Source organism: Otolemur garnettii, unplaced genomic scaffold (genome assembly GCF_000181295.1).
Source record: "Otolemur garnettii isolate 467f Iridium unplaced genomic scaffold, OtoGar3 scaffold00009, whole genome shotgun sequence".
NCBI classification, from domain to species: Eukaryota; Metazoa; Chordata; class Mammalia; order Primates; family Galagidae; genus Otolemur; species Otolemur garnettii.
Genome location: NW_003852404.1, coordinates 15,065,094 through 15,073,601, shown reverse-complemented (window position 1 = coordinate 15,073,601; position 8,508 = coordinate 15,065,094). Strand labels below are relative to the sequence as shown.

The window sequence follows — 8,508 nt, the reverse complement described above, 5'->3', positions numbered from 1 at the left end:
AAATTTGGTATATGGTAAAGATTAGGAAATGATTTATACGCCATGGATAGATTTCTGAGGAAAAAAACAAACTTGAATCTCTGTCCATCTGAAATAATAAAAACATTTAAAGGTAGAAAGCAGATCCATAATGGTCACAGAAGAAACCATGTGAAGATTACTTTATAATCACATAGCAGATGAGATCTTCCTATTTATAACCAAATTGGGTGAAACTAAAAAACATCTTCTTAACCACTTGCAAATCAAATATCTGTGACTTCACAAATGTCAAAATCTTTTACAGGAGATTGCAAACCCCCATAAGCAAAGACAATTTTTAAAATGAGAAAATTTGTAACATAAAACTAAGACAGTCATATAATTATAAAACCCTCCCAATTACTAAGAATAAGAGCAATGATCCAACAAAAATAGTAGACAAAAAGATAAACAGTTTCCGAGAATGCATACAAAAGTGGCTGTTAAATACACACACAAAATGTTGAACTTAATGATAGCAAATAAATAAATAATAACTGTAGTATGACTTTTTTATCTATCAGATGGACAGAGATATAGGTGTTGGATAATATTATTTTGGTAGATGTAATATAGGAGGAATTCCCAAATGCTGTTGGTGGAATTGCAAGTGCTACAAACACATTTGTAGCAATACCTAGTTTGATTTGAAAAGATCTCTCGTACTTATTTGTTTGTTTATTTAGCCACAATCTCACTCTGTCACCCTAGGTATAGTGCTGTGATATCATCATAGCTCACAGCAACCTTAAACTTTGGGCTCAAGAGATCCTTTTGCCTCAGCCTCCCAAGTAGCTGGACCTACAGGGGCCTGCCAGAACCCCTTCTTGTTCAAACTGGCCTAGAAATCCTGAGTTCAAATAATCCAACTGCCTCCACCTTCCAGAGTGCTAAAAAATAACAAATTCCTGCTTTGGTAAGCAATAAACCCTGAATATGTACTTTAAGTATATGTACAAATTTAAAATGACCCATGAGCACATCAAAAACATTAAAAGAAAGTAGTGAGGATTTAGGAATAGACTGCTATAACCCCAGAAAAGATAGAACAGTGAAGGGAAATGGGAAGACATGAGTTCTAAGCTATTGCTAAGGGAAAATAACAAGTTAATGACCATGGTGTATAGTATATTTCATTTTATAGAAAAATGCAAGTATATGTATGTATATACTTATACAGCTATGTCTCTATCTATTATCTATCCAGCTATCATCAAAATAACATATAACATCTTTAACTTTTGAAGGTTTAATGTGTTACATCATTAAAATCAGGAAAAGGAACTACAATGAGTAGTCAAATTGTTTGAATTATTTCCTTTTTTCTAGATTAATAACAAATAAAATTCAATATGGATGATTCCTATTTCAATGACATTAAGGCTAGTGATTGATGATGTTATGTCTCCATCCTTTGAGCAAACACTTGAGCGTCAAAGAATCTTGTGTTGGCCTCAAGGTTTAAAAAGGTATATGTTTATATAATTCATATATAACAAATGTATAATTATATATATGCACTATATTACACAATTACATGTGTATATACTAATACACATATATAATTCTATATGTTATCTTTTTAAAGCATTTTAATAGCTTTAAACTATGACTTTTCTGAGTTGACCCTCAAAATAGATACCGCTACTATTTTAAGTATGTAGTAAGTACCATGTATAAGTTCTTTAAAGTGATAATATTCTTAGAAATACAAATGAAAGAAAATCATTACATCTCTCTTATACCACATAATTTTTTTACTAGGGAATGTACTTTTTTCACCATTTTTTAAATTCTAGATGTAAACATATTTTCGACAGTAAGAAATTAGCTATTTGGGGAGATATGGTTTCTTCTTTCTATACCACATGAGTTAATATAAAACATAATCTGGGATATCACATATGTGGATATATCCATTCATTGATTTTATTATCCAATAAAATGCATAATGTTTATTATTCACCTAGGAAATATTTTGTAAACAGGAGTATGTGTGAGCCTAGTATTTTGTTTACTAAGAAGTAAGTGTTAATTATTGAAATGCAGGCAGCTGTGAAAATATTTTTCTCCTGTGATAGAGTTCTCTACATCAGAGATTTATTTCTTCAGAAAAGATAAAGAAAAAAGAAAAGAAAAGATAAAGAAGAATTCACAATCTGTGTCAAATGGAAGTCAACTGGACCTGGTGAGGGCAAAAACAACAACAACAAAATTCCTTTCATGAGTTTTCATAAGTACATTGTTTCAAGAACATACTTGAAAGCAATAGAAGAAAACATTCATAAAATTTCTTATTAATTTTATAAATTTTGTTCTAAGCTTCTTAACATAATACCACATACTTAGAAAAAATGGTTTTATTTTGACATATGAATTTCTATCACATTTAAACTTGCTTTTATGACATAAAATCCTTCTTTTACGGAGTTATTTTCACAAAGATATTTTGGCTGAGTTAAAGATCAGAAGGAAAGCTAAAGAATTCCTGCTTTACTCTTTTCTTTTTTCAGATGTGTTGCTTTGCATGAGAAGACATATATTATGAGAGGGGTTGTGATATGTTTGGAGATTCGACAGCATAAGTTTCTCCATCTAAGAGTAGAGATTACAATACCATATATACACATGTATACACACACTACAAAAATGGAGGATATAAAAATGTAAGCTACTGATACTGGACAAAGTGGTGCCCCAGCCTGCTCAGCCGAGTTGGAGTGGGGGACCTGCCACCTCCGTCTTGGCTGTGGCAACTGGCAGAGGAACAGGCAGGTTGGAGCAAGCGGAGGGAGCTTTCCTCTGCCACCAGAGGCTCCAGTAGCAAAAAAGACCTGACCGAGCAGGGGAAAACACTGGCGATTCCTCCAGTGCATCCCTGATTGGTCCATTTTCAATTCTGCTCCTGATTGGTCTATATTTAGAAGAAAATAGACTAATCAGCTCAGCTTTCAGCTCATTAGACAAATGCTCCTATATAAACCCCTGAATAGAGAGCCTAGGGGCAGATCATCATAGACCTTTGAGGAAGAGAGAGCAAGAGAGCAAAGACCTCAGCAGATTGCTGCAGACCAGAGAGGGAGAGAGAGCTGAAGAGGAAGAGCTGTAATACTTTTATCCTGCTCTGCAAGGAAGTTTGGCTCTTTGTAAGAGCTGTAACACTTGCATCCTGCTCTGTAAGGAGGTTTAGCTCTTTGTAAGAGCTGTAACACTTATACCCTGCCCTGCAAGGAGGTTTGGCTCTTTGTAAGAGCTGTAACACTTGTATAAAACCTATCTTATCCTGCTCTGCAAGGAGGTTTGGCTCTTTGTAAGAGCTGTAATACCTATTAAATAAAACCTAACTTCCATCCTGTGGTCTGTCGATTCATTCATCAAATCATCGAGACCAAGAACCTGGAAATCCAATATCAAAAGTCTGGTATCACTACTACAAGAAATTGAAAAATTTTGTCGAATGCCAGCTATGTGTAAGGCATACTCTCATAAGGTTCACTATTACTTTTGCATAAATGAACATTTTACACCAAATAGGTAAGTTGCTTTTTAAAGGTAACTGATATTACTGCTGTGAGAATTTCCATTTGGACAAGGTGGAAAATTTATTTTTTTTAAATGTTTCTAACTTACTTTTATTCCTTAAAAACACATCACAAGTTTAATACTAATGCTTTAAAATAACCATGTACCAAACAAAGCCACTCCCACTCATGCTGCAAGCTGGTCTATGTTCTCTTTACTTCTGTATGCCAGGTGATCTTCAATAATTTCTGCAAATAGATTCCTCTTCAAAAGATTATATGCAAGAGGTAAAAGCTGGCCAGCAGCTTTATGAAAATAGTGGGAACCACAGCAGAAGAGGTCCATCCCCAGCTCCAGGCCCATGCCATAGTCATATTCATCATTCGCAAATTACACAAAGGTCATCATTTCCTGGGTGGGAGCAAAAGCTTTCAGTCTTTCCTCATCACTGGCAGCCTCAACTATTTTCTTGCAAATTCTCTTGAGATCAGCATCTGTTTCAGGGAGCTCTCTGTACCCAACATCATTTTTATCTACGGGAACAACTAAGCCTGCACCATGAAAGGTCTTTGTCATAACTTTTTTATCTCTCTGTTTCATCTTCATGGTCTTCTGTTCTAGTGAGTATCCCAGTTCTCTGGCTGCTTCTGTGAGTTTTTCATCTATGTTTTTCAAGAAGTTAATTTTCCTTTTATCTGTTACTTCTTTAAGTTTTCTCATCAAAAATAATTTGACTGCCACAAACACATTAGCTCCACTAGGAATAATCATACAATTTTTCTTTGCTTCATTTATACCAACATATTCAGGAAGTTCATCAGGAGAATCCCTGAAATACCCCACGTGGTACTAAGTTTTATCATCTCCAATAATAATGGTCTGGAACTCAGGAGGATCATAGTAAAACCTCCAGTGAAGGTTAAAATTCAGGCCTGTTGATTTTTTCATTTTATGTTTTCCAGCAAGGATATCATAAGGACCCACTAACTGAAGTTCAAGGCTTGCAGAAGTGAATCAGCTGGCTTTTCAGCATCAAGGTCCTCACAGAACTTCCAGAAGTGATAGAAATCTTCAGGTAGAGAGAGCTTATAATGACTTTCTACTTCTTTCTGAAGGTCACTGGAGACATCAGCTTCACAGGATTTACTCTTCTTCATATCAACTGGTTTTTCACTCTGCTGCCCCTGCCCACCGGGCCTCCATTTCCCACCGCCACCAACCATTCCTCGTCCGTGGACCACAAAACCCCATGCTCCGTCGGAAAATTTATTTTGTTAAGAACATCAACTTTCGGTTACAAACATCAACTGTTTTTATTTATTTATTTAATTTTATTTTTTTTGCAGGTTTTGGCCAGGGCTGGGTTTGAACCCACCACCTCTGGCTTATGGGGCCAGCACCCTAACCCCTTGAGCCACAGGCACTATATGAATAATAACATATTTCATTCTTCTTTGAATCATCTGTTCCTCTTTCTTAGCCATTTTTTATTAATGTGTTTTTTCCTTTAAAATAACATGTAAGAGCTTTAATGTATTAAATGTGCTGAAGTTTTTCACATATGCTATATATATTATATGTATAGACCTAGTAGAGGAATTGCAGACTGCTTCATTTATATAGAATTTGGTCACTTCAAAAAGGACCACCCCTGCAATATGGTTATTATCAACTATATTGGCCTCATATGTTTATGAAAATTATGTTTTATGGCTAAACAGTTTGCAAATAAAATTATATGAAACATGCAGTTTTGTGTGCGAGAGAGAATAGAGGGGCTTGCTATCTGGATCTTAAAGACAAATATATCAACATTTGCTATTTAAATCAGCTTCCACAGATTATAAGGTGTTTTCTAACAAGCTGTACTGACAGGCCCCATATGGGTAAAACATTTGGCAGTTTTGTCTTAGGATATTCACAAATTTTGATTGGGGGGGGGAGTTTTATTCTTTCTTCTTTTGAAATGGTTAGAATAAGATAAACCTAAGATTATCAAAATAAATATTAAATAGTATAACATAGGGAATAGAATATTGTCAGAGTCTTGTGAGTCTAGAGTCCAGAGTTATTCATTCAGAAAACCATTGTCTTCGAAAAATTTAGCATAATGAATATTGAACTTCCTCCTGAGTTCACAATCCCGGTCATGTCCTCATCCTACTCACTCCCAAAAAGTACATGTTAGGGATAATAGGAATTTCACCAAAACAATGATAGTAACAATTACATCCCTTTGATGATATTGTACCTCATGAATACTGTACTTCATTGTACCACTATATACCTCATGAATATGATTAATTCTTGTTTGCTAACTTAAAATGGAACATATGTGTCTACACTGATGTGTAAGTGTTAGTATTCTATACCACTGTAGGGTGACCATTGTCAACAATAACATATACAGGGTCACAAAGGTCACCCTGGGGAATTAATAGCCTCCTACTGTATCCCATATTATATTTTTTTCTTTTAATATATTTTATATTTACAAATCAACATGTAAAAAAAATTTTAAATATTTTGTAAAACTTTGCAGTGAATATTTGGTAAAGAAAGGTACATTTAGCTACAGTTTTCCATTTTCCCTCTAGATGTATGTATGGAAACTTTGGGACACCCTGTCTATTCAAATGATAAATGCTTAAGATGATGGATATGCTAACTATTCTGATCTGATCATTATACATTATATGTATTAAAATACCACTAAGTACCTCATGAATATGTACAATGCTTGTTTGCTAATTTAAAATAAAGTTAAAATTAATTATAAATGGAGGGAGAGAGGACAGTTATTCCTCAAAATAGAATGGTAAGTAAGTGTAAAAGGAGTTGTTGAGAAAGGAAGTCTTCACTTTCCACCAGTATAGTAGTAATTAACTCAAACATCAGTGGATGCTAAAATTAGTATGTAAAAATTGGATGAGTGCTGAGATATTTGCATAGTTTTAAATAAAGACAGAACAAAATTTTAATTGAGTGATATTAAATCAGTATCCCTGGAAATCTGACAGATTGACATGAAATGACAGAAACGCAACTTCTGTGACATACCTGCCAAAAATGTATAGCATGTACTTCATCACAAGAAAACACCAAACAAACTCAATAAAAGAAGTATTTTTAAACATACCTGCTCTGTGTTCTTCAATAATGTAGGGGCATAAAGATCAAAGAAGCACTGAGGAATTATTTAGGAATGATGAAGACTAAACAAACATGGTGATCAATGAAAGTGGTGATCCAGGATTAGATTTTCTAAAAGACATTATTAGGCCAGTTGGCAAACTTGAATGAGATGCTTGACAAAGAGTTTTGTGGGACTAATTTGTACGTACTTGCAATTTTTTTAATTAAGTTTAAAGTTATACCAACACAAAAAGAAAAATATATATAGTGATATTATTAATATGTAAAGTGACTCATGGCCTATTGAGAAATGTAGTTTTAAAAAATTATGATAAATATTAGGGACTGAAGTTATTTTCTTTCAGTCTTTTTTTAGGCATTCTTTTTTTCTTATATAAAATTAGTGTTTCAATTTCTTGCCTACATTAACAAATACACTAGTTGTAGAAATAAGAATTGTTCTGTGATTAATTGCAAATCTGAGAAGCCAAAGAAAAATGAAATAAATTCACTTTTGGCAAGGATTTTTCAGTGAATTACTCATCTGCATTACAACTTTATAGGTATTATACATGACGTATACTTGATTGTTTTTATTTAAGATTATTAAATATTCAAGCATCGTTAGTTAAATAACTGTCTATTATGGTAATTATTTTTCAACCAGGAAATAGATTTTACTCTATTATATTTAGAGTCTGACTAAGAAAATATGATTAATTGTGCCAGTATTCTAATTATAACATTGAGACAAAGGAGGTTATGTAACACAAACTTGAAATTATCTCTTATCACGTATATTTTACGTGTGTGTGTGTGTGTGTGTGTAAACATCATGGTCATAACGTTTGTTAAATTTTTAAATTGCACACGAACTTTATGGCCACCGTGTTTATTACCCTTCCTTCTGCATCTAGTATTTCATTACTATCAATATCAAGATAATTGTGAAATTATAAGTGCCTTACTATATTGCTTCTTCTATGAACTATCTTCAAAAAGATTCAAAGAAATTTAAGTATATATGCTTATTGTATAATAAGCTTTCCCCCCTTGAAATATTACTCAGTTCACAATAAACGGCATTTTATTCATCATATCAGGAAAAGAAATCATAACTATACAACCATAATGCTATTTACATTCAAAGATTTTATGAATGAAAAGCAAGGAAGTTTCTTTGTAGCTGTATATTTTCAATTTCAGTAAAAGAAAAATTATAAGAGTTTTATGAAAACATCTGAGTTGTGGTATACATGTCTTGTTTCAAGATTTAGTGTTCAGAGAACATCATTTTACTGTGCACTCTACCAAATGTGGTGAATAAAGGTTTATGCAACAATATATTTTTAGTAATCATTGCTGGTCAACTCTTGTTACAGCCTAAGATTAATAATATCTGAATGGAATTTCATAATCACAAATGACGGTTCTCCCTTTATTCTTTGTAGTATTATTTACAAATATACCGTAAACAATTGCGTGGTGTTTATTTAGAAAATGGTTTAGTTTTTGATGATGACAAATAGGGAGTACTTACCTAAAAATCCAAACATAGTCATAATAATGGTCTTCTATAATGAGGGCAATGCTATATAATCTGATTAAACTATTTTATTTCCCCTCTGGCACATGAAAGTCTTCATTTCTTCAGCCCCTTATTAATTGAGTGTGGCAAAGTTGCCTGTTTGGGCACTAAAATATGGGTGGAAGTGATATAGTGCACTTCCAGTTCTGGCCCTAAAATACGTACATATTCTTTCATTTTATCATCGGTTTTAGTAGCCAAAGCAGATGGCTCAGCTAAAACAGCTGAAAAGCCAATAAATG

General features: G+C 33.4%; 1 pseudogene; it reads right to left on the bottom strand.

The window, feature by feature from the left end:
- Positions 1-3,665: 3,665 nt before the first annotated feature.
- On the bottom strand, positions 3,666-4,766 carry LOC100951099 (annotated as a pseudogene).
- Positions 4,767-8,508: the final 3,742 nt, after the last annotated feature.